Here is a 26,663-nt window from a genome sequence, read left to right on the forward strand (position 1 = left end):
GAGAGAACTCCAGGTCCTCCTCAGCCAGGGTATCAAATTTGTAGAATTTCGCAAACGTGTTTGCCCCTGACCAAGTAGCAGCTCGGCAAAGTTGTAAAGCCGAGACCCCTCGGGCAGCCGCCCAAGATGAGCCCACCTTCCTTGTGGAATGGGCTTTTACAGATTTTGGCTGTGGCAGGCCTGCCACAAAATGTGCAAGCTGAATTGTATCACAAATCCAACGAGCAATAGTCTGCTTAGAAGCAGGAGCACCCAGCTTGTTGGGTGCATACAGGATAAACAGCGAGTCAGATTTTCTGACTCCAGCCGTCCTGGAAACATATTTTCAGGGCCCTGACTACGTCTAACAACTTGGAGTCCTCCAAGTCCCTAGTAGCCGCAGGTACCACAATAGGTTGGTTCAGATGAAATGCTGAAACCACCTTAGGGAGAAAATGAGGACGAGTCCTCAATTCCGCCCTGTCTGAATGGAAGATCAGATAAGGGCTTTTACAGGATAAAGCCGCCAATTCTGACACGCGCCTGGCCGAGGCCAGGGCCAACAGCATGACCACTTTCCATGTGAGATATTTTAACTCCACAGATTCAAGTGGTTCAAACTAATGTGACTTTAGGACCCCCAAAACTACATTGAGATCCCAAGGTGCCACTGGAGGCACAAAAGGAGGCTGTATATGCAGTACCCCCTTTACAAACGTCTGAACTTCAGGAACTGAAGCTTGTTCTTTCTGGAAGAAAATTGATAGGGCCGAAATTTGAACCTTAATGGACCCCAATTTTAGGCCCATAGACACTCCTGTTTGCAGGAATCGATCTAGCTGAAATTCCTCCATTGGGGCCTTACTGGCCTCGCACCGCGCAACATATTTTCGCCAAATGCGGTGATAATGCTTTGCGGTTACATCCTTCCTGGCTTTGATCAGGGTAGGACTAATCTAAAAAAGGGGAGGTAGAGGACTGCTGCGCCTCAGAGAGCTGCAGTAGGGATACCAACAGATGATCACTCAATCACCCTGGAACACAATGCACAAGAAAATAAGGGATCCCTTCTGCGCTCATCCAACAACAATAAACAGTAATGCAATAAATGATAGGTTCCCAATGGATAAGTCTATGACTAAATTATAGTCTCTTTTAGTTCTTATACAAAGCGGAAGTGCTGGATGTAGGGAGACTCAATGCATACCGTACTCACAAGGAGTCGTGGTATGTCCCGCATGTAGAGGTGTCTTAAGTCGCTTGGTTCTTCTTTACCTTCTCCGAGGTGGAAAGTTCTTATCCTCGTAGTTGGATGACCTTAAATGCAGAGATCTGACCCATCTGGCTCCGCTACCGGTTCGCCCTCCCTGCCGTCCCCGGCTGCTGCTGCTGCGGGCGGTGGCACTGACTGGACGGGTCGCTGTATCTCCGAACTGGTTTGCAGAGCTCTCATGCCAAGTTTGTTTTCACCGCCCACAGGAGTACGGTATGCATTGAGTCTCCCTACATCCAGCACTTCCGCTTTGTATAAGAACTAAAAGAGACTATAATTTAGTCATAGACTTATCCATTGGGAACCTATCATTTATTGCATTACTGTTTATTGTTGTTGGATGAGCGCAGAAGGGATCCCTTATTTTCTTGTGCATTGATCAGGGTAGGGATGACTTCATCCGGAATGCCTTTTTCCTTCAGGATCCGGCGTTCAACCGCCCTGCCGTCAAACGCAGCCGCGGTAAGTCTTGGAATAGACAGGGTCCTTGCTGGAGCAGGTCCCTTCTTAGAGGTAGAGGCCACGGGTCCTCCGTGAGCATCTCTTGAAATTCCGGGTACCAAGTCCTTCTTGGCCAATCCGGAGCCACGAATATAGTTCTTACTCCCCTCCGTCTTATAATTCTCAGTACTTTTGGTATGAGAGGAAGAGGAGGGAACACATACACTGACTGGTACACCCACGGTGTTACCAGAGCGTCCACAGCTATTGCCTGAGGGTCCCTTGACCTTGCGCAATACCTGTCCAATTTTTTATTTAGGCGGGACGCCATCATGTCCACCTTTGGTTTTTCCCAACGGTTTACAATCCTGTGGAAGACTTCTGGGTGAAGTCCCCACTCTCCCGGGTGGAGGTCGTGCTTGCTGAGGAAGTCTGCTTCCCAGTTGTCCACTCCCGGAATGAACACTGCTGACAATGCCATCACATGATTTTTCGCCCAGCGAAAAATCCTTGCAGCTTCTGCCATTGCCCTCCTGCTTCTTGTGCCGCCCTGTCTGTTTACGTGGGCGACTGCAGTGATGTTGTCCGACTGGATCAGCACCGGCTGACCTTGAAGCAGAGGTCTTGCTGGGCTTAGGGCATTGTAAATGGCCCTTAGCTCCATTTATGTGAAGTGATGTCTCCAGGCTTGACCACAAGCCCTGGAAATTTCTTCCCTGTGTGATTGCTCCCCAGCCTCGCAGGCTGGCATCCGTGGTCACCAGGACCCAGTCCTGAATGCCGAATCTGCGGCCCTCTAGAAGATGAGCACTCTGCAACCACCACAGGAGAGACACCCTTGTCTTTGGTGACAGGGTTATCCGCTGATGCATCTGAAGATGCGATCCGGACCATTTGTCCAGCAGGTCCCGCTGGAAAGTTCTTGCGTGGAATCTGCCGAATGGAATTGCTTCGTAGGAAGCCACCATTTTTCCCAGGACCCTTGTGCACTGATGCACTGACACTTGGCCTGGTTTTAGGAGGTTTCTGACTAGTTCGGATAACTCCCTGGCTTTCTCCTCCGGGAGAAACCCCTTTTTCTGGACTGTGTCCAGGATCATCCCTAGGAATAGAAGACGTGTCGTCGGGATCAGCTGCGATTTTGGAATAATGAGAATCCAACCGTGCTGCCGCAACACTACCTGAGATAGTGCTACCCCGACTACCAACTGTTCCCTGGATCTTGCCCTTATCAGGAGATCGTCCAAGTAAGGGATAACTAAAACTCCCTTCCTTCGAAGGAGTATCATCATTTCGGCCATTACTTTGGTAAAGACCCGGGGTGCCGTGGACAAACCAAACGGCAGCGTCTGAAACTGATAGTGACAGTTCTGTACCACAACCCTGAGGTACCCTTGGTGTGAAGGGTAAATTGGGACATGTAGGTAAGCATCCTTGATGCCCAGACACCATATAATCCCCTTCTTCCAGGTTTGCAATCACTGCTCTGAGTGACTCCATCTTGAATTTGAACCTCTGTATGTAAGTGTTCAAGGATTTTAGATTTTAAATAGGTCTCACCGAGCCGTCCGGCTTCGGTACCACAAATAGCGTGGAATAATACCCCTTTCCCTGTTGTAGGAGGGGTACCTTGATTATCACCTGCTGGGAATACAGCTTGTGAATGGCTTCCAAAACCGCCTCCCTGTCGGAGGGAGACGTCGGTAAAGCAGACTTTAGGAAACGGCGAAGGGGAGACGTCTCGAATTCCAATTTGTACCCCTGAGATACCACCTGAAGGATCCAGGGGTCCACCTGTGAGTGAGCCCACTGCACGCTGAAATTTTTGAGACGGGCCCCCACCGTGCCTGAGTCCGCTTGTAAAGCCCCAGCGTCATGCTGAGGACTTGGCAGAAACGGGAGAGGGCTTCTGTTCCTGGGAACTGGCTGTTTGCTGCAGCCTTTTTCCTCTCCCTCTGCCACGGGGCAGAAATGAGGAGCCTTTTGCCCGCTTGCCCTTATGGGGCCGAAAGGACTTATGTTGAGAGGCTACCTGGGGTAAAAATGTGGATTTCCCAGCCGTTGCCGTGGCCACCAGGTCTGTTAGACCTACCCCAAATAACTCCTCCCTTTTATAAGGCGATACTTCCATATGCCTTTTGGAATCAGCATCACCTGACCACTGTCTTGTCCATAACCCTTTCTGGCAGAAATGGACAGCGCACTTACTCTTGATGCCAGTCGGCAAATATCCCTCTGTGCATCACGCATATATAGAAATGCATCTTTTAAATGCTCTATAGTCAGTAATATACTGTCCCTATCTAGGGTATCAATATTGTCAGTCAGGGAATCCGACCAAGCCACCCCAGCACTGCACAATCAGGCTGAGGCGATTGCTGGTCGCAGTATCACACCCGTGTGAGTGTATATACATTTTAGGATATTTTTCTGCTTTCTGTCAGCAGGTTCCTTAAGGGCGGCCGTATCCGGGGACGGTCGTGCCACCTGTTTAGACAAGCGTGTGAGCGCTTTATCCACCCTAAAGGGTGTTTCCCAACGTGCCCTATCCTCTGGCGGGAAGGGGTATGATGCTAATAACTTTTTAGGAATTAACAGTTTTTATCGGGGGAAACCCACGCATCATCACACACTTCATTTAATTCCTCAGATGCAGGAAAAACTACAGGCAGTTTTTTCTCACCCAACATAATACCCTTTTTAGTGGTACTGGTATTATCAGAAATATGTAAAACATTTTCCATAGCCTCAATCATGTAACGTGTGGCCCTACTGGAAGTCACATTTGTCTCTTAATCGTCGACACTGGAGACAGTATCCGTGTCGGCGTCTGTATCTGCCATCTGAGGTAACGGGCGTTTTAGAGCCCCTGATGGCTTTTGAGACACCTTGACAGGCACAGGCTGAGTAGCCGGCTGTCTCATGTCATCAATCTTTTGTAAAGAGCCGACACGGTCACGTAATTCCTTCCATAAGCTCAGCCACTCAGGTGTCGACTCCCTAGGGGGTGACATCTCCATTACAGGCAATTGCTCCGCCTCCACACCATTTTCCTCCTCATACATGTCGACACAATCGTACCGACACACAGCACACACACAGGGAATGCTCTGATAAGAGGACAGGACCCCACTAGCCCTTTGGGGAGACAGAGGGAGAGTATGCCAGCACACACCAGAGCGCTATATATATATACAGGGATAACCTTATAGAAGTGTTTTTCCCCTTATAGCTGCTGTTTTATTAATACTGCGCCTAATTAGTGCCCCCCTCTCTTTTTTAACCCCTTTCTGTAGTGTAGTAACTGCAGGGGAGAGCCAGGGAGCTTCCCTCCAACGGAGCTGTGAGAGAAAATGGCGCCAGTGTGCTGAGGAGATAGGCTCCGCCCCTTTTTCGCGGACTTTTCTCCCGCATTTTTATGGATTCTGGCAGGGGTTAAAATACATCCATATAGCCCTGGGGGTTATATGTGATGTATGTTTGCCAGCCAAGGTGTTTTTATTGCTGCTCAGGGCGCCCCCCCCCCCAGCGCCCTGCACCCTCAGTGACCGGAGTGTGAAGTGTGTATGAGGAGCAATGACGCACAGCTGCAGTGCTGTGCGCTACCTTGGTGAAGACAGGATGTCTTCTGCCGCCGATTTTCCGGACCTCTTCTTGCTTCTGGCTCTGTAAGGGGGCCGGCGGCGCGGCTCTGGGACCGAGCTCCGAGGCTGGGCCTGTGTTCGGTCCCTCTGGAGCTAATGGTGTCCAGTAGCCTAAGAAGCCCAAGCTGGCTGCAAGCAGGCAGGTTCGCTTCTTCTCCCCTTAGTCCCTCGATGCAGTGAGCCTGTTGCTCACTTGTTACAACAAGCAAAGACACACCAATGTGACAGAGACATTCTTCATATTAGAAATCAAATATTGAATTTTCTACATGCTTTAATACGCAGGTATAGCTATTCTATTTTATGCTAAATAAAGGTCTAACTCAATACAACTCTACTATAACACAGAATGTGACCATTAGTGGACAGAGGGGTATTCAGGTGTCTCAGCAAACCAAAAAACTAATGGGCAAAACCATGTGCAGTGCAGGTGGGGCAGATGTAACATGTGCAGAGAGAGTTAGATTTGGGTGGGTTATATTATTTCCGTGCAGGGTAAATACTGGCTGCTTTATATTTACACTGCAATTTAGATTGCAGTTTGAACACACCCCACCCAAATCTAACTCTCTCTGCACATGTTACATCGGCCCCACCTGCAGTGCACATGGTTTTGCCCAACTGCTAACAAATTTGCTGCTGCGATCAACTCAGAATTAGGCCCATTGTACGTCCATAGAGTGTAAGCTTGCGAGCAGGGCCCTCCTACCTCTATGACTGTTTGTTCTTACCCAGTTTTGTCTTCTAATTCTATCCAGTTGTAAAGCGCAACGGAATTTGCTGCGCAATATAAGACACTGTTAATAAAAAAAAATTTGTACGTATGGTTTGTAGGACTGGAGAGAGTTTCTGATAGTAAGAAAGTTTTTCCCCCCTGATATAAACAATGTTACTGTACAGATGGATTTCTTCCCATGGAAATTCCAGTGCTTAGACATTCCGCAACATACGGCTCAGAGCGGTAAGCCGCTGTGCTACAGTGCACTTTACTTTGTGTCATTTTCCTTATTACTTCTTGGTGGTGTTTTCCTCCTCTTTTGCGTGACGTTACATCATCTTTACCTGGTTCAGGAAGTCTTCTAAGGGGGACATTTACTAAGCAGTGATCAGAGCGGGGAAGTGAGCCAGTGGAGAAGTCACCCCATCAACCAATCAGCAGCTCTGTATCATTTCATAGTATGCAAATTATAGATGTTACTACAGTGCTGACTGGTTGCCATGGGCAACTTCTCCACTGGCTCACTTCTCCACTCTTATCACCGCTTAGTAAATGTCCCCCGCTAAATGTATTAAGTAACCGTTTTATAAATACCGTCACACTTGTTGGTCGTCCGCATCTCCTGCGCAAAGTGACGGGAACTATTTGGATCATTTGGGCACCCATCACTTATCACGGAAATAAGCTTGCCAACTCATCAATAAGTCGGTATTCTTGGCGCCCAAGGTGCAGTGTCGTCAGATCGCCAAATACTCTGCATGGGTTTAGCAACACAAGAGCAATTAAGTAGAGGGTGCGAAAAGGTCTTGTGGAGCAACTGAAGAGTGACTGTCAGGTGCCAATTACTTATGGGTGCGCAAAACCAACTGAACTCCCCCCACCATAAAACCACTCATTGTGCGGATAGGTCTATAGTAGCCGCCAGTGATCAGTGTAAGGGAACGTGTGGGACCCACCCAAAATCCTAGTACATGCCCATATGGGGGAGTGGCCCATACCATGTACACGGGCAGTGCCAATATAAACGGTTCTAGCAAAGGAACACAGTGACTAGTACCAGCACTTACCAAAAAGGACAAGGTAATAAAGGACCCCCGGCTATTCCAGCCCCCCAATACACACACAATGGCTTCAGAATCTTTATTTTAGAGTAAGTGGCAATCTTCTCACATGCAGACTTCCCAGTCTCCTGCTCTGCGTGTAACGTGCCGACACACTACTGAAACGCCGACAAGCCTTATACACAGCGCTCGGTGCCACATACAGTCTTACCACTTCAATCAACTCTCCCATAAAACTGCAATTTCACCGAGCGCTATCACTTCTGAACGGGGGTGTGGTCTGACCGCTGACAGTCATCAGATCAACAGGAGAATGTCTACATGGAGAAATTGTTGACAGTGACCATGTCACTTTCGGTTCCCGGCAGTGCGGTGTCTGACTTCTGGCGCAGACTTGTGATGCTGCAGAGTTCCGAGCTAGTATTTCTCCCACTATTCCTACCACCCCCCCAGCCTATCCCTAACCCCACACCAAGCCGCCTATCCCTAACCCCCCCCTCGCAGCCTATCCCTAACCCCCACCCGCAGCAGCCTATCCCTAATCCCCCCTCTTCGCAGCCTATCCCTAACCCTCCTCCTCGCAGCCTATCCCTAACCCCCCCCTCGCAGCCTATCCCTAACCCCCCCCCCCCTCACAGCCTATCCCTAACCCCCCTATAGATAAAAATATATATATATATATATATATATATATATATATATATATATATATATATATACACACACACACATACACACACACATACACACACACACATATACACACATATATATACACACACATACACTCTGTAATTGGGCGCTGCGGAACCCCTGTGGCGCCATATAAAGGATAATAATAATCTATATCTCTCTAAGTGTGTGTACAGGTCTATTCGCTTCACCAGCAAGCTCAATGGGCTCTGACAATGTGATAAGTGCATTAATACAAGTTTGCCAATTAAAATGAATCCGCCTAAATCTACAGTAGGTACACACTGCGCACTATCCTCGGGGGTGTACGCAGCACCTGGCGCCAGTTACCCTTCCAGAGCAGGGAGATGGGATGACCGGGTGTGACCTGCTGCAAGATGCGTCTCCGGGGAGAGCAGATACCACGTGCACGGGATTTCCTAACACCTGCCCGACATTTCTGGCCCCGGGGCCTGATTCAGACAGGTGTACACACACGTACGATGGCGAGGCGGCTACACGTGCGTGATTGCACTCCGCTTGGGGGTGGGCGGAGCTGGCTTGCATTCCTAAAACGCTGGCCAGCTCCCATTTTCTGGGAGTGATGAGGCCAGGCTCTGCAGGTCGGTGGTGTCGACGATGTGTCTTTGTTGACTGCGACTTACGACTGATCGTGCGACGCATCCGGCATAGAGTATTGTTGACCCTTTACCTCCCCCCTAGTGCTGATCCCTCCGATCTGTGCAGAATGTTAACATTTCAACAATATCGACATCACGGTGTTGACACTGTACATGTTGACGTGAAGTTGCTCAGGTGGGTACCTAGCATTACACGGCAGACGGGGGGAGGGGGTGCATGGCACAGTGCCGTCCTTTTGCACAGGTGCCCGGATGACCCGACCAGCACAGCGCATCACAACACTCCACGTCCTGGAGATGCCGCTGCGCCCTACAGTGTGGTTGGCGCTGTACTTGGTACCGTAGTGTCAGGATTACCTAATATGGTGTACATTGGGAACCGGAGCACGGGCAGACCTCTGACTAATAGCCATCACATAACCAGGGAACGTAGAGGGAAGGTCAGCCGGCCTCACCCTCCAGCTGTCTGGGAAAATGAATAGCAGAGGAAGTCGCTGCTATTTGTGCCACATTCCTCTGCTCCGGACGACCTTCCTGTTCCACGCCGTAACAAAGGGCGTGTGCCTTGTGCATTGCAGCAGTGTGCTCCTCCGCCTTCTCAGCCATCACCTAAAAACCTATACGCAGCTGCCGGCTTGAAGGACAAATGCAGCGAGTGACAATGCAGAAAGTGCACTGGGCAACGGGAGTCACAAGGGTGTGATCAGATTACCTCTATTATAATCTCGCCCTCTGAGTGTGAACATGATCCCGACGCTGCTCTCCTAGTCTCACCAACCACGGGGAGAGGAGAAAGCGTACGAGCAAAAGTCTGCTGAAAACTGTACGGAAACACAAATGTCTACGTCAATGCTGCTCCTAGAAATACAAAATAAAAAAAATATTACAATGACCTTGATCTTAAAAGAAACAATGGGGGGAGATGGTTGCAAAGTTGATTACGCCCAAAATAATGCTCGCAAACATGCATTTCTGTACATACGAAAAGCGACACACAACCCACGAGGGCCCATATTAGCAGCGTATGCACCTAGCTTCCGACGAGTAACCAGTGTGCTTGCTACCACCACGTAAAATACGGGCAAGGTAAAAACTTAGCAATACCGGGGAACACAATATGCCGCCCATCTCGCGCATGGCGCGGCTGGAAAAGAAGCACAGGCCAGTATTTCCAGGAGGTTGTAGAATATAAAAGCACACAGAGTACAACGTTAGTGTAAATCTCATGACTAGATCAAATATTTAAAATAAATATCAATTATTCAGGAGACAGATCTCCAAGATTAAACTAGAACAGCTATTAGAATGTTACATCATTCATTAGGATACTCAATAAAATCTACATTACGAACGACAGACGCTGAGAATGACAGACACACACGGCTTGCCCAACGCCTTATCTCACTATAACCTACGCACACGGCAGGACAGTGGCAATAACAGAGGCCGATAGTGACAGGAACTTAGTGTTTTTTAATATAATTATCTAGGAGGGGGCTGGAAAGGAGGAGGTAAGTGGAGATCTAGGAGGAGGGGGGCTGGAAAGGAGGAGAGGTTAGTGGAAATCTAGGAGGGGGGGGGCTGGAAAGGAGGAGAGGTTAGTAGAGATCTAGGAGGGGGGGGGGCTGGAAAGGAGGAGAGGTTAGTGGAGATCTAGGATGGGGGGCTGGAAAGGAGGAGAGCCAAGTGGAGATCTAGGAGGAGGGCTGGAAAGGAGGAGAGCCAAGTGGAGATCTAGGAGGGGGGCTGGAAGGGAGGAGAGCTAAGTGGAGATCTAGGAGGAGGGCTGGAAAGGAGGAGAGCCAAGTGGAGATCTAGGAGGAGGGCTGGAAAGGAGGAGAGCCAAGTGGATATCTAGGAGGAGGGCTGGAAAGGAGGAGAGCCAAGTGGAGATCTAGGAGGGGGGCTGGAAGGGAGGAGAGCCAAGTGGAGATCTAGGAGGAGGGCTGGAAAGGAGGAGAGCCAAGTGGAGATCTAGGAGGAGGGCTGGAAAGGAGGAGAGCCAAGTGGTTATCTAGGAGGAGGGCTGGAAAGGAGGAGAGCCAAGTGGAGATCTAGGAGAGGGGCTGGAAGGGAGGAGAGCAAAGTGGAGATCTAGGATGGGGGGCTGGAAAGGAGGAGGAGAGCCAAGTGGAGATCTAGGAGGAGGGCTGGAAAGGAGGAGAGCCAAGTGGAGATCTAGGAGGAGGGCTGGAAAGGAGGAGAGCCAAGTGGATATCTAGGAGGAGGGCTGGAAAGAAGGAGAGCCAAGTGGAGATCTAGGAGGGGTGCTGGAAGGGAGGAGAGGTTAGTGGAGATCTAGGAGGGGGCTGGAAAGGAGGAGAGCTAAGTGGAGATCTAGGAGGGAGGCTGGAAGGGAGGAGAGGTTAGTGGAGATCTAGGAGGGGGCTGGAAAGGAGGAGAGGTCAGTGGAGATCTAGGAGGGGGGCTGGAAAGGAGGGGGGCTGGAAAGGAGGAGAGGTCAGTGGAGATCTAGGAGGGGGGCTGGAAAGGAGGAGAGGTCAGTGGAGATCTAGGAGGAGGGCTGGAAAGGAGGAGAGCCAAGTGGAGATCTAGGAGGGGGGCTGGAAAGGAGGACAGCTAAGTGGAGATCTAGGAGGGGGCCTGGAAAGGAGGAGAGCTAAGTGGAGATCTAGGAGGGGGGCTGGAAGGCAGCTTCAATGAAAAAATAAGAATTTACTCACCGGTAATTCTATTTCTCGTAGTCCGTAGTGGATGCTAGGGACTCCGTAAGGACCATGGGGAATAGCGGCTCCGCAGGAGCCTGGGCACAACTAAGAAAGATTTAGGACTACCTGGTGTGCACTGGCTCCTCCCTCTATGCCCCTCCTCCAGACCTCAGTTAGGAAACTGTGCCCGGAAGAGCTGACACAATAAGGAAAGGATTTGGAATCCCGGGTAAGACTCATACCAGCCACACCAATCACACCGTACAACTCATGATACTATACCCAGGGAACAGTATGAACAACAACTGAGCCTCTCAAACAGATGGCTCCAAACAATAACCCTTTAGTTAGGCAATAACTATACACAAGTATTGCAGACAATCCGCACTTGGGATGGGCGCCCAGCTTCCACTACGGACTACGAGAAATAGAATTACCGGTGAGTAAATTCTTATTTTCTCCGACGTCCTAGTGGATGCTGGGGACTCCGTAAGGACCATGGGGATTATACAAAAGCTCCCAAACGGGCGGGAGAGTGCGGATGACTCTGCAGCACCGAATGAGCAAACTCAAGGTCCTCCTCAGCCACGGTATCAAACTTGAAGAATTTAGCAAATGTGTTTGAACCCGACCAAGTAGCAGCTCGGCAAAGTTGCAAAGCCGAGACCCCTCGGGCAGCCGCCCAAGAAGAGACCACTTTCCTCGTGGAATGGACTTTTACAGATTTAGGATGCGGCAGTCCAGCCGCAGAATGTGCAAGTTGAATCGTACTACAGATCCAGCGAGCAATAGTCTGCTATGAAGCAGGAGCACCCAGCTTGTTGGGCGCATACAGGATAAATAGCGAGTCAGTTTTCCTGACTCCAGCCGTCCTGGAAACAGAGTTTCAGGGCCCTGACTACATCCAGCAACTTGGAATCCTCCAAGTCCTTAGTAGCCGCAGGCACCACAATAGGTTGGTTCAAATGAAAAGCTGATACCACCTTAGGAAGAAATTGGGGACGAGTCCTCAATTCCACCCTATCCATATGGAAAATCAGATAAGGACTTTTACATGACAAAGCCGCCAATTCTGACACACGCCTGGCCGAAGCCAAGGCCAACAGCATGACCACTTTCCACGTGAGATATTTTAGTTCCACGGTTTTAAGTGGCTCAAACCAATGTGACTTAAGGAAATTCAACACCACGTTGAGATCCCAAGGTGCCACTGGAGGCACAAAAGGGGGCTGAATATGCAGCACTCCATTAACAAACGTCTGAACTTCAGGCAGTGAAGCCAGTTCTTTTTGGAAGAAAATCGACAGAGCCGAAATCTGGACCTTAATGGAACCTAATTTGAGGCCCATAGTCACCCCTGACTGTAGGAAGTGCAGAAATCGACCCAGCTGAAATTCCTCCATTGGGGCCCTTCTGGCCTCACACCACGCAACATATTTTCGCCATATGCGGTGATAATGGTTTGCGGTCACCTCCTTCCTAGCTTTAATCAGCGTAGGGATTACTTCCTCCGGAATGCCCTTTTCCTTCAGGATCCGGCGTTCAACCGCCATGCCGTCAAACGCAGCCGCGGTAAGTCTTGGAACAGGCAGGGTCCCTGCTGCAGCAGGTCCTGTCTGAGTGGCAGAGGCCATGGGTCCTCTGAGATCATTTCTTGAAGTTCTGGGTACCAAGCTCTTCTTGGCCAATCCGGAACCACAAGTATAGTTCTTACTCCTCTCCTTATTATTCTCAGTACCTTGGGTATGAGAGGCAGAGGAGGGAACACATAAACCGACTGGTACACCCACGGTGTCACTAGAGCGTCCACAGCTATCGCCTGAGGGTCCCTTGACCTGGCGCAATATCTTTTTAGCTTTTTGTTGAGGCGGGACGCCATCATGTCCACCTGTGGCCGTTCCCAGCGATTTACAATCAGCTTGAAGACTTCTGGATGAAATCCCCACTCTCCCGGGTGGAGGTCGTGCCTGCTGAGGAAGTCTACTTCCCAGTTGTCCACTCCCGGGATGAACACTGCTGACAGTGCTATCACGTGATTTTCCGCCCATCGGAGAATCTTTGTGGCTTCTGCCATCGCCATCCTGCTTCTTGTGCCGCCCTGACGGTTTACATTGGCGACCGCCGTGATGTTGTCTGACTGGATCAGCACCGGCTGGTGTTGAAGCAGGGGTCTTGCCTGACTTAGGGCATTGTAAATGGCCCTTAGTTCCAGAATATTTATGTGTAGGGAAGTCTCCTGACTCGTCCATAGTCCTTAGAAGTTTCTTCCCTGTGTGACTGCCCCCCAACCTCGAAGGCTGGCATCCGTGGTCACCATGACCCAGTCCTGTATGCCGAATCTGCAGCCCTCTAGAAGATGAGCACTCTGCAGCCACCACAACAGCGACACCCTGGTCCTTGGAGACAGGGTTATCAGCCGATGCATCTGAAGATGCGATCCGGACCACTTGTCCAACAGATCCCACTGAAAGATCCTTGCATGGAACCTTCCGAAAGGAATTGCTTCGTAAGAAGCCACCATCTTTCCCAGGACTCGCGTGCAGTGGTGCACCGACATCTGTTTTGGTTTTAGGAGGTCTCTGACTAGAGATGACAACTCCTTGGCCTTCTCCTCCGGGAGAAACACTTTTTTCTGCTCCGTGTCCAGAACCAACCCCAGGAACAGTAGACGCGTTGTAGGAACCAGCTGTGACTTTGGAAAATTCAGGATCCAGCCGTGCTGTTGTAGCACTTCCCGAGCTAGTGCTACTCCGATCAACAACTGTTCCCTGGACCTCGCCTTTATAAGGAGATCGTCCAAGTACGGGATAATTAAAACTCCCTTTTTTCAAAGGAGTATCATCATTTCGGCCATTACCTTGGTAAATACCCTCGGTGCCGTGGACAGACCAAACTGCAACGTCTGGAATTGGTAATGACAGTCCTGTACCACAAATCTGAGGTACACCTGGTGAGGAGGGTAAATGGGGACATGCAGGTAAGCATCCTTGATGTCCAGTGATACCAAGTAATCCCCCTCGTCCAGGCTTGCAATCACCGCCCTGAGCGATTCCATCTTGAACTTGAACCTTCTTATATAAGTGTTCAAGGATTTTAAATTTAAAATGGGTCTCACCGAACCGTCCGGTTTCGGTACCAAAAACATTGTGGAATAGTAACCCCGTCCTTGTTGAAGGAGGGGTACCTTGATTATCACCTGCTGAGAATACAGCTTGTGAATCGCCTCCAGCACTGCCTCCCTGTCCGGGGGAGCTGTCGGCAAGGCAGATTTGAGGAAACGGCGAGGGGGAGACGTCTCGAATTCCAGCTTGTACCCCTGAAGTACTTGTAGAATCCAGGGATCCACCCGTGAGCGAGCCCACTGGTCGCTGAAGTTCTTGAGACGGGCCCCCACCGTACCTGGCTCCGCCTGTGGAGCCCCAGCGTCATGCGGTGGACTTAGAGGAAGCGGGGGAGGACTTTTGTTCCTGGGAACTGGCTGTATGTTGGAGCTTTTTCCCTCTACCTCTGCCTCTGGGCAGAAAGGACGCGCCTCAAACCCGCTTGCCTTTCTGGGGCCGAAAGGACTGTACCTGATAATACAGTGCTTTCTTTGGCTGTGAGGGAACATGGGGTAAAAATGCTGACTTCCCAGCTGTCGCTGTGGAAACGAGGTCCGAGAGACCATCCCCAAACAACTCCTCACCCTTGTAAGGCAAAACTTCCATGTGCCTTTTAGAATCTGCATCTCCTGTCCACTGCCGAGTCCACAATCCTCTCCTGGCAGAAATGGACATTGCGTTTATTTTAGATGCCAGCCGGCAAATATCCCTCTGTGCATCTCTCATGTATAAGACAGCGTCTTTAATATGCTCTATGGTTAGCAATATAGTGTCCCTATCTAGGGTATCAATGTTTTCCGACAGGGAATCTGACCACGCAGCTGCAGCACTGCACATCCATGCTGAAGCAATAGCCGGTCTCAGTATAATTCCTGAGTGTGTATATACAGACTTCAGGATAGCCTCCTGCTTTCTATCCGCAGGCTCCTTTAAGGCAGCCGTGTCCGGAGACTGTAGTGCCACCTTTTTTGACAGACGTGTGAGCGCTTTATCCACCCTAGGGGATGTCTCCCAACGTGACCTGTCCTCTGGCGGGAAAGGGTACGCCATTAGTAACTTTTTAGAAATTACCAGTTTCTTATCGGGGGAAGCCCACGCTTCTTCACACACTTCATTTAATTCATCAGATGGGGGAAAACCACTGGAAGCTTTTTCTCCCCAAACATAATACCCTTTTTGTGGTACCTGGGGTAATATCAGAAATGTGCAACACATTTTTCATTGCCGTAATCATATAACGAATGGCTCTATTGGAATGTACACTAGTCTCATCGTCGTCGACACTGGAGTCAGACTCCGTGTCGACATCTGTGTCTGCCATGTGAGGTAGTGGGCGTTTTAGAGCCCCTGATGGCTTTTGAGACGCCTGGGCAGGCATGGGCTGAGCAGCCGGCTGTCCCACATCTGCTATGTCGTCAAACCTTTTATGTAAGGAGTTGACACTGTCGCGTAATTCCTTCCACATGTCCATCCATTCAGGTGTCGACCCCTCAGGGGGCGACTTCACATTTATCGGCACCTGCTCCGCCTCCACATAAGCCTAATCAAACATGTCGACACAGCCGTACCGACACACCGCACACACACAGGGAATGCTCTGACTGAGGACAGGACCCCACAAAGTCCTTTGGGGAGACAGAGAGAGAGTATGCCAGCACATACCAGAGCGCTATATAATACAGGGATACACACTACACACAGTGATTTTTCCTCTATAGCTGCTATAATACACCATTTGCGCCTAAATTTAGTGCCCCCCCCTCTCTTTTTTACCCTATTGAGCCTGGAATCTGCAGGGGAGAGCCTGGGGAGCGTCCTTTCAGCGGAGCTGTGAGAGGAAATGGCGCCAGTGTGCTGAGGGAGATAGCCCCGCCCCCTTCACGGCGGACTTCTCCCGCTTTTTTCAGGATATTTATGGCAGGGGATTTTACACATATATAGTCTTACTGACTATATTGTGTTGTTTTGCCAAGTTAAGGTATTTATATTGCAGCCCAGGGCGTTCCCCCCCCCAGCGCCCTGCACCCATCAGTGTCCGGAGTGTGTGGTGTGCATGGGGAGCAATGGCGCACAGCTGCAGTGCTGTGCGCTACCTTAATGAAGACCGGAGTCTTCAGCCACCGATTTTCTGGACGTTCTTCTTGCATCTGGCTCTGCAAGGGGGGCGGCGGCGCGGCTCCGGGACCGGATGACCGAGGCTGGGCCTGTGTTCGATCCCTCTGGAGCTAATGGTGTCCAGTAGCCTAAGAAGCCCAAGCTAGCTGCAAGCAGGTAGGTTCGCTTCTTCTCCCCTCAGTCCCTCAAAGCAGTGAGTCTTGCCAGCAGATCTCACTGAAAATAAAAAAACCTAAAATATACTTTCTTTTCTAAGAGCTCAGGATAGCCCCTAGTGTGCAACCAGCTCGGCCGGGCACAAAATTCTAACTGAGGTCTGGAGGAGGGGCATAGAGGGAGGAGCCAGTGCACACCAGGTAGTCCTAAATCTTTCTTAGTTGTGCCCAGTCTCCTGCGGAGCCGCTATTCCCCATGGTCCTTACGGAGTCCCCAGCATCCACTAGGACGTCAGAGAAAGTGCGTTTTAAGTGCACATTTGAAGCTGGCGACACTGGAAAAAAGTCGGACTTGGCACGGGAGTGAGTTCCAGAGGATGGACCACGGTTATGTTTCTGTTTTATAAATGAATCTCATTTCATGCAACTAAAATCATTTGCTTAGCCAAGGCTGTGCTGAAAATGGTAGTTCTGTTATCTTACCTAATGCCCTCAGGGGTTCCGGATGATAGGTCGACAGGTCAACATGCATTAGGCAGACAGGTTCAAAAGATCGACACCAGCTGTTTTGTATTTTTTCCATACATATTTATTTTACTTTTTCTTGATTTACTAAGCACATGGACCATGGCTGGGAATAGTATCCTGTGCCGGCAGCGTAGCGAGCCTGCGAGGACACACCTTTCCATTCATTTGCCTTACATGTGGTCAAACATACAAAATAACAACACACAAAAAACAACAACTTGTGTCGACCATTTCCATGTCAACCTTTTGCATGTCAACCTATTCACCTTTTGACCCAGTCAACCATATGAGGTCGACCCACTGACCCACACCCTGCAATCAGCACAATCAGAACGCGAGATTTAAATGACAGTGGGCAGCCACATATTCCTACATAGGGACGTAATGTATAGGTTTTTTCATTTACACTGAATAACTACAGAATCTCGCTCTGAGGTTAGACATAACAGGTTTCAGCTGGATACACACCTACACAATATATGCCCCGGCTGACGCTTGTATAGGTGTGTTTGTAGGACCGCTGCAGGAGTGCTAGCCGTTAATCCGCTTAGAACGCTCCTGCAACGGATGCGTCGAATGTGCTGTTTAGTATTAATCGGGCCATCCTCCCGTTCCCATAGAAGCCTGTACACACGGAGCCATTCCTTGCAGGCGACGCACAGGGGGTCACAGCACTCGGCTGGTCGGGAGCATTTACCCAACCAGCTGAGCGAGCGCAGAAGTGTACCCAGCTTAAGAAACCCTCCAGTTATATATATTAGTGTTCACTCTAGGAGTGAAAAGGGGCAGGGCGCCGGACTCCGGGGGCATATGTGTGCGCGCGCCCGCCCGAAGCGGGGGCGCGACCACGCAAATTAGGGGGCGTGGCCACACCTGCGTCATTTTAGGGGGAGGCCCACAGACGCTACTATAGAGAGCGTCTGTGGCCGGCGACGTCACTGTTGGGGGCGTGCCCAGCACCTCCGTCGGTGCTGGGCTCCCCCCAGCTCTCTCCCAATGCGTGAATGGATGCCACACGCATGCGCACGGCATCTATACACGCCGGGAGGGCAGGAAGCGGGCGGCTGTTCTAGCAGGGCGTCGCAAAAGGGCAGGGCGGGTTTTGCCTGCTAAAAAACGGGCAGGGCGCGGCGCCCTGCTAAAACAGCCTAGCGTGAACACTTTATATCCCCAAATCCTATATAATATGGTCATGGGTCCTTGGAAGGGTTGATTAAGGTAACAAAACATTTCAGTTTAACAGCGCTTATATACACACACAGCACCCAGACCGGCTGCAGGAGGCACAGCGCTGAGGCTACGCGTCCTATTCCCACCATCTGTGCCGAGCGCTTCCGCTCCCAGTATGTACAAGAATGTACTGGGAGGTTAATGTCTGTGTGGTAGAGAATATAGACTGTAAGCTCCACAGGGGAAGGTACAACCGTGAACATTCCCTCAAAAGCGTAGAATAATGTGTCCACGATGAGGATCCGGTCAAGATCAGGATTCTGACACCGGAATCCCGACACTGCTCGGAATACTGTTGCAGGAAAGCAGCCATGTATAGCAAGGCAGCAGCTCGGATCCTAAACGTAGGTACGCCACGGCTACCGTGAATTTAGCCATCGGAGGGGGGTGGGAGCATTACCGCCGAAATAAGACCTGAAGGTCAGTGGATGAGGATTTAAGAGCCTGTGTATAACCTGTGTCACTTTCTTATCACTACATAAATCACGCTGCACCTTTAAAAGAGCCAAAGCGGATCATGTGAGCAACAAAGAACAAAAACCACTTAGTGTGTAATCACGAGTTACACAAAGCAATCACCCAGCCTGTCCGCACGCCCGGGCACAATCAGCGCATAGGGAAACCCAGACGGGCACAGGCAACAAGCTCGCAGCTACTGAGGAGGAGATTCCATGAGCATACTGCCCTTCCTACACATATAGGTATTATATACACACACATATACACCGAGGACCCGATTCTTAGCTGGGAGCGCAGACAAACGGTGCTGCAATACAAGAGGAAGAAATACAGTTATTATGATTGCATGCAGGGCAAACACCGGCTGCTTTTGCATGTAGCCCCCACGTGCTGGCCAGCTTGGTTTTTTAAACTTTTAACGCTGTAGTTAGATTTGAGTTTGTACTCTCCCAAATCTAGATCCCCCCCAGCAGTGGAGCACGGTACTTCCAAGGTGCCAAGTTAGAAAATACTACTCCTTAGCGTCCTATTAGATCAATTTGAATATCAGGTTCTTTTAAACAAAGTTAAAACAGAAGATATTGGGGGTCATTCTGACCAGTTCGCTCGCTGCGTTTTAACGCAGCAGAGCGAACGGGTCCCTGCTGCGCATGCCAGACGGCCGAAGGCCGTAGCAGGGATGCGATCGCCTCTGCCTGATTGACAGGCAGAGGCGATCGCTGGGCGGGAGGGGGCGGAACAGCAGCGTTTGGCCGCGGTTTTCGTGGGTTTGGTTCGGCCAACGCAGGCGTGGCCGGACTGAACGGGGGGCGGGCCGCAGCGGCTGCGTGACGTCACATGCTGCCGCTGCGGGCCGAGGAACGATGAGTAGCTCCCGGCCAGCACGCTAAAGCTGCGCTGGTCGGGAGCTACTCTTGAAGTGCAAAGGCATCGCCGCTGTGTGATGCCTTTGCACTTCTGCGAGGGGGGACCGGACTGACATGCGTGGCGGGCTAGGCCTGTGCTAGGCGTCCCCCCACATGTCAGTGTGAATGATCGTAGCTGTACAATCAACTCAGAATGACCCCCATTATCTTTAATATGATCAGTACACAGAAAGATACCATATCTCACAATGCAGCTTACAATGGCTGTGGTATGCAAGGTAGACTGTAACTAGGTCGACCACTAAATTGTGAAAAACTCATCTCCACCCTTTGACCTGTCGAACTAGAGACCCTGTCGACCTACTTACTGTCGACCTAGAGACCAGATCCCCTTACAATTTGCCTTTAGAAGAATGATGGTTTAGGTTACACAACTACAGAACATAAGGACACTTGTCTGTGTGACATTTGGGTAAATATAAGCAGCTCTGATTATGCATATAATGATTTTAGGACTATTTTGCGGAAGTTAAAGAAGGGGTGAATTGATAAAGGCAAAACCACCGGCTGCGATACCGTCTCACCCTATAAGGCAGACCCAGCTTACTGGGGAAAACATAAGCACTCTCTGGTTCAGCACAAGCTCCGTCTCCGGCCCTGGATAAAGCAACAGTAGCGTCTTATTCCGAACATACGCCAACAATCCCCGTAACAGTACTCTGTATAGAAACAGTGGTGACGGCAAACTCCGCTAGGCCTTGGTAACCACTCATCACAATCTACCTTCTTCCAGTTCTTGTCCCTCTGTAATTGGGCCAACACAAACGCCCCAATTTACGTGACCTCCTCTCTGGTTGTAGCCTTTTACTCCGCTGCTTCCGTGTACTGCATTCTCTACACAGGTAGGTACCCACACACAGCTGGCGGGTGATACAGATACCCTAGCTGCAATACGGTAAGGACAGCGACATATTTTCAGCATTCACCAAATAGACAGAGACGTGGATTAAACCTCAAACAACTCCGAGGTTTGTCACCTACGACCTTTCACAGTACACACCAGACAGACGCAAGGCGCCTGACCACCCGCAAACATCCGTTACCAAGCCGCCACTGTGCCACGTGGCAGAGCCATTGCAATACGACGCGCCTAACTGCAGAACGTTGGCCCCAAGGAAATAAACATTTGCCGCGTTCCTGTAATCTGTAACGGGTGCTAAGAGACAGTCAGAGATAATTCAGCCGCCTTATGGGGTCAATTCTATTCAGCAACAGTTGAATAGCGCTGGGAGTTAGCTCCCGTCGCTATTCAATTCAGCTCATGTTAAGTTGGCGAAGGCCCGTTCTCGTCAACTTAAGAGGTTGAATTGTCGAGAGAATGGGCATTAACTCCGACTTAACTCCCCGGCGCAATGCTGATTACCGACAGAATCAGCCTCGCGCCGGCCGCGCAGCAGCACTTTTGTCGGATTTCCTCTCTCATCCCCCGGGGGTAAGAGAAGAATTCCCGACAATTGGCGTCACTTGGCGCTGTATTGAATAGTGCCGGGAGCTAACTCCCTGCGCTATTCAACTGTCGCTGAATAGAATTGACCCCTTTGTGGTGTGCCGGGGCGGTCTAGCGTGGGGATATATTAAGGTCCCTGGGTTGGATGGACCGCCGGGGCTGTGCATATTACCCCCTGCACTGTGTACGTGGGACACCATGTTCTTTCTTGCAACAACGGATTCGTGAATTATTGTCCTGGGACATTACATACATACGAGGGTAAGAAATTAAATCTGTTCCGCCACAATGGAATCAACCCAGAAACAATGGTAACATTCACACCAGTCATTTTACAGTTAATTCCCAACTATTTGAGAGATAACTGAGACTAGGCGGATCAAACGCTGCAGGAGGACGCACAGGGTAATTCTTCCCAGCAGCGTGGAAATAAACAGGGCTGTAAATCTGCCAGATGAAGAACTGACTCTGATGTATTTTGATTTTATAAGCATACAATGCCATGGCGGACAGTGGGGCGTTCTCGCACAGCAGCGATCAAGTCTGAACTGCGCATGCCAGACGGCCGACGGCTGTCTGAGCCCTGCGATCACCTCTGCCTGACTGACAGGCTGAGGCGGCCGCTGGGCAGGTGGTGTTTAGCCGTCGTTTAGGGTGCGCAGTCCAGGCAACGCAGCGACGAGTAGTTCCTGCCAGCGCGCAGCAGCTATACTGGCTGGTAGCTACTCTTCAAGTACAAAAGCATCGCCGCTGCGCGATGCTTTTGTACTTGTGCGGCGGGGGGCAGGGACTGACACGCGGGGCGGGCTAGCATGTCAGGAAAGCTGGGTGCTAAATGTAGCACCTCTACGATCAGGTCAGAATCACCCCAGTATCCACGTCGCCGGCTATATGGCAAGTGCTTCCTACAGATATCGTCAAAACGCAACCGACAGGAAATGCCGCACACATAGGAGCAGCCGAACGCGTCCATATACGTCCTGTCCTCTCTTTTTCAGCACCGGGAGCCCCTGCTTTGGTTTTGAAGTGTTAATAAGCGATACTTGTTACTTTGCACAGCAGACACAAAGCACCACAATCACTGCCGGGCAGATGGCTTGTACACAGCACGCCACACAATCTGTTCTTCCGCACTGTCATCCTGTCACACATCACATGAATCAGAACGAACCAAACCAAAAACAACATCCTGCTATCCACTACACAGGAGACGCACACTGAGGTTCTAACGTTGTATGGTGGGGGGGGCAAAAACACCTCCTAGGTTGTAAAAGTCAACAACAAAGGCATGGTAAATGCTATTCACAGTGTTAGTACATCATGTAGCAGTGCCTGGAATACAGGTTATTTGACTCTGGATAAGATACAGTGTGGTCATTTCTTGGCGTATGGCGGTCTTCCGGTCATTAATGGTGCTTGGTGGAGGTGTATAGCGGTCAGAGGGCCCCAATGGCTGTGTACGAGGCCTTTGAGGATTGTTTTCTAGCGTAGTCAGACGTACGACGGTGAGCTTAGTCAGGAAACGGCGGCCATAGCGCCGCAAGTGAGTCGCCGAGTGATGCAAAACTTCAGCAATCAGTTACAAATGTGCATCACGTGAGGCCGCCGCCTGGACGATACCATATCCAAAACCAATTTACAATAACCAGTATTCCGCGCACTTCTAGATTAAGGGGGTTATTCAGAGATGGCTGCGGGAAACAGATCTGCGTCCACCTCCTCACATGCTAGGGGCCGCCCAGCACAGGGCACGGTCGATTTAAGGTGGACCCCTGCCTGAGCGGGATCCGGTCTGAAGATCGACAATGTTTAGGTCGACAGGGTCAGAAGGTCGACATGAGTTTTTCACTTTTTTATTACTTTTTCATACTTAATGATTCATGTGGACTACGATCGGCACAGATTACCGTTCCAAGCGAAGCGAGCCATGCGAGGGAACACGGTGCACTAATTGGGGTTCCCAGTCATTGTACGGCGAAAACACAAAAAAAACACCTCATGTCGACCTTTTGACCTAGAACGTGTCGACCTGACCCTGTCGACATAGTGGTCAACCTAAATATTGTCAACCTAGACACTGTCAATCTAATGATCCACACCCGCCTGAGAACCCTGGCTGCGCTGGCAGGCGGTCCGCCGACTTTTTTTTTTTTTTTATCGGAGTGGCTGCGTGTGACGTTACGCCCCTCCACAACACCTGCCATGGTCAGTCACCTTGGGGAAGGATGCAGCCGCAAGAAGGGCCGAGAACACGTGCTGTGGCCAGTGCACATGCGCAGACCAGATGGACGCGGCTGCGGCGTCCAGACAGGGGGCCATTGAGAGAGGGACTGTACGTAGTGGCTGCGTCTAACTCTGAATCGCCCCCTATGTACTAACATCTTGGACAGCATTTACCATGTCTTTTGTGTTAACCTTTACACTCTGGGAGGTTGTGTTTGCCGCACCCTGTATATTCCCCGACAAAACACACAAAATTCTTCTACGGGACCCACAATTTTCTATTCATCCCCCGGCGGCGTTACTATACGTAGGTTTATGCAGATTATATCAGGAAGACAACTCAAAAACAGCACATTTCACGAAACATTTTAAGAAACACTAAACAAATCCTAAAACCGATATTTAAAAGGCGCGTATACCGGTATATATTCATCCTGGGACAGAAACTAGAATCACATGGAGCAAAAATACAACACAAAGGTGTCAGGCGGCGCAGTGTGTTGCGCAGACAGTACGCCTGGTACAGGTGACATGATACAGTACATCAGGCACAAGTCAGGCCTCTTCGGGGTACACGGAGGCTCTGCAGCTCTTCTGTCACTCGCACCTGCACAATTAGGCCGCGCAGTCTAAGCTGCCGTATGCTCGGTGCTGAACACCGCAGACACGGACTGACTGTCCTCTATGGAATGGTAACTGCAGAACGCAGGGACTGGCGCGGCCAGAAATAATAAATACAAAGGAACATTTTGTTTAGGTCACCAATTTCCAGCATTCTGCGGCACTTTCCTGCAGAGGACACACCCACACCACGGGCGCGGAGAAACGCAGCGTTAGCGGCCAGACTAGTTGTAATGGCTGTAAATCCTCCCAGCCGAGGACACTGTATTCCGACCTACTCTACATAGGCCTGTTTACTGCACACGCCACACACAAGAGGACGGGGGAAGCCTCAGCAAGACCTCAAACGCAGCAGGCAGTACCTAGTACCTGGAGGGTACCACATCCCTGCAACAGAGGGCTGGACGCAGGTCGGCTGAGATTGGACCTAGATCACTGTGACTCGCCATGTGCGGAGCTATACGCTTCCCTGCGGCCCTACCACCCCTATCTGTATACTGCTATCACAGCGTTACCAGGGCGCACACTTACACCAGCCGTATACCAGCCAGAGAACCAGAGTAATCACACGCACGCACAACTCTGCGCAGACATTACACTGCTCCCCCCCCAAATACCGCCTACGTGACACAGAGCCGCTACGCCCCTTCACATGCACAGGGGGTATGTGATCTACCAACATACAACTCTGCATCGCTCGTGGGTGTGCACGCTTATCCCATGTGACCGGTATAGGGAGGGAGAGCAGGCGGCAGACTGAGGCACAGGGGGAGACACACACAGGCCGAGGCACAGGGACAATCACTCACACATACACAAAGGCCAAGGCACAGGGACACACACAGGCGCTGAGGCAGAGGGGGAGAGGCGCACACAGGCGCTTAGGCAGAGGGGGAGAGGCACACACAGGCGCTGGGGCACAGGGGGAGAGGCGCACACATAGGCGCTGAGGAACAGGGGGAGAGGCGCGCGCACACACACAGGCGCTGAGGCAGAGGGGGAGAGGCGCACACAGGCGCTTAGGCAGAGGGGGAGAGGCACACACAGGCGCTGGGGCACAGGGGGAGAGGCGAGCACACACACAGGCGCTGGGGCACAGGGGGAGAGGCGCACACAGGCGCTGAGGCGCACACACAGGCGCTGAGGCACAGGGGGAGAGGCGCACACAGGTGCTGGGGCACAGGGGGAGAGGCGCGCACACACACAGGCGCTGGGGCACAGGGGGAGAGGCGCACACAGGCGCTGAGGCGCACACACAGGCGCTGAGGCACAGGGGGAGAGGCGAGCACACACACAGGCGCTGGGGCACAGGGGGAGAGGCGCACACAGGCGCTGAGGCGCACACACAGGCGCTGAGGCACAGGGGGAGAGGCGCACACAGGCGCTGAGGCACAGGGGGAGAGGCGCACACACACACACAGGCGCTGAGGCACAGGGGGAGAGGCGCGCACACACACACAGGCGCTGGGGCACAGGGGGAGAGGCGCGCACACACACAGGCGCTGGGGCACAGGGGGAGAGGCGCACACACAGGCGCTGAGGCACAGGGGGAGAGGCGCACACATAGGCGCTGAGGAACAGGGGGAGAGGCGCGCGCACACACACAGGCGCTGAGGCAGAGGCGCACACAGGCGCTGAGGCAGAGGGGGAGAGGCACACAGGCGCTGGGGCACAGGGGGAGAGGCACGCGCACACACATAGGCGCTGAGGCACAGGGGGAGAGGCACGCGCACACACATAGGCGCTGAGGCAGAGGGGGAGAGGCACGCGCACACACACAGGCGCTGAGGCACAGGTGCGCACACACACATAGGCGCTGAGGCACAGGGGGAGAGGCGCACACACACATAGGCGCTGAGGCACAGGGGGAAAGGCGCGCACACACATAGGCGCTGAGGCACAGGGGGAGAGGCGCACACACACATAGGCGCTGAGGCACAGGGGGAGAGGCACAGGGGGAGAGGCGCACACACACACATAGGCACTGAGGCACAGGGGGAGAGGCGCACACACACATAGGCGCTGAGGCACAGGGGGAAAGGCGCGCACACACATAGGCGCTGAGGCACAGGGGGAGAGGCGCGCACAGGCGCTGAGGCACAGGGGGAGAGGCGCGCACAGGCGCTGAGGCAGAGGGGGAGAGGCGCACACAGGCGCTGGGGCACAGGGGGAGAGGCGCACACAGGCGCTGAGGCACAGGGGGAGAGGCGCACACACAGGCGTTGAGGCACACACACAGGCGCTGAGGCGCACACACAGGCGCTGAGGCACAGGGGGAGAGGCGCACACAGGTGCTGGGGCACAGGGGGAGAGGCGCGCACACACAGGCGCTGAGGCACAGGGGGAGAGGCGCACACACACACAGGCGCTGAGGCACAGGGGGAGAGGCGCACACACACACAGGCGTTGAGGCAGAAGGGGAGAGGCGCACACACACACAGGCGTTGAGGCAGAAGGGGAGAGGCGCGCACACACAGGCGCTGAGGCACAGGGGGAGGCACACAGGCGCTGAGGCACACACAGGCGCTGAGGCACAGGGAGAGGCACACACAGGCGCTGAGGCACAGGGGGAGGCACACACAGGCGCTGAGGCAGAGGGGGAGGCACACACAGGCGCTGAGGCACACACAGGCGCTGAGGCACAGGGAGAGGCACACACAGGCGCTGAGGCACAGGGGGAGGCACACACAGGCGCTGAGGCACAGGGGGAGGCACACACAGGCGCGGAGGCACACACAGGCGCTGAGACACAGGGGGAGG

At 51.9% G+C, this 26,663-nt stretch overlaps 1 protein-coding gene across 2 annotated transcripts in view; it reads right to left on the reverse strand.

Annotated features, from left to right (window-relative positions):
* The window catches only part of CCNYL1 (cyclin Y like 1), an 86,777-nt gene that overhangs the window by 59,655 nt on the left and 459 nt on the right, over positions 1 to 26,663 (reverse strand). The gene's annotated exons all lie outside the window — the stretch shown is intronic.

The sequence above is a fragment of the Pseudophryne corroboree genome, chromosome 7 (genome assembly GCF_028390025.1).
Source record: "Pseudophryne corroboree isolate aPseCor3 chromosome 7, aPseCor3.hap2, whole genome shotgun sequence".
NCBI lineage: Eukaryota > Metazoa > Chordata > Amphibia > Anura > Myobatrachidae > Pseudophryne > Pseudophryne corroboree.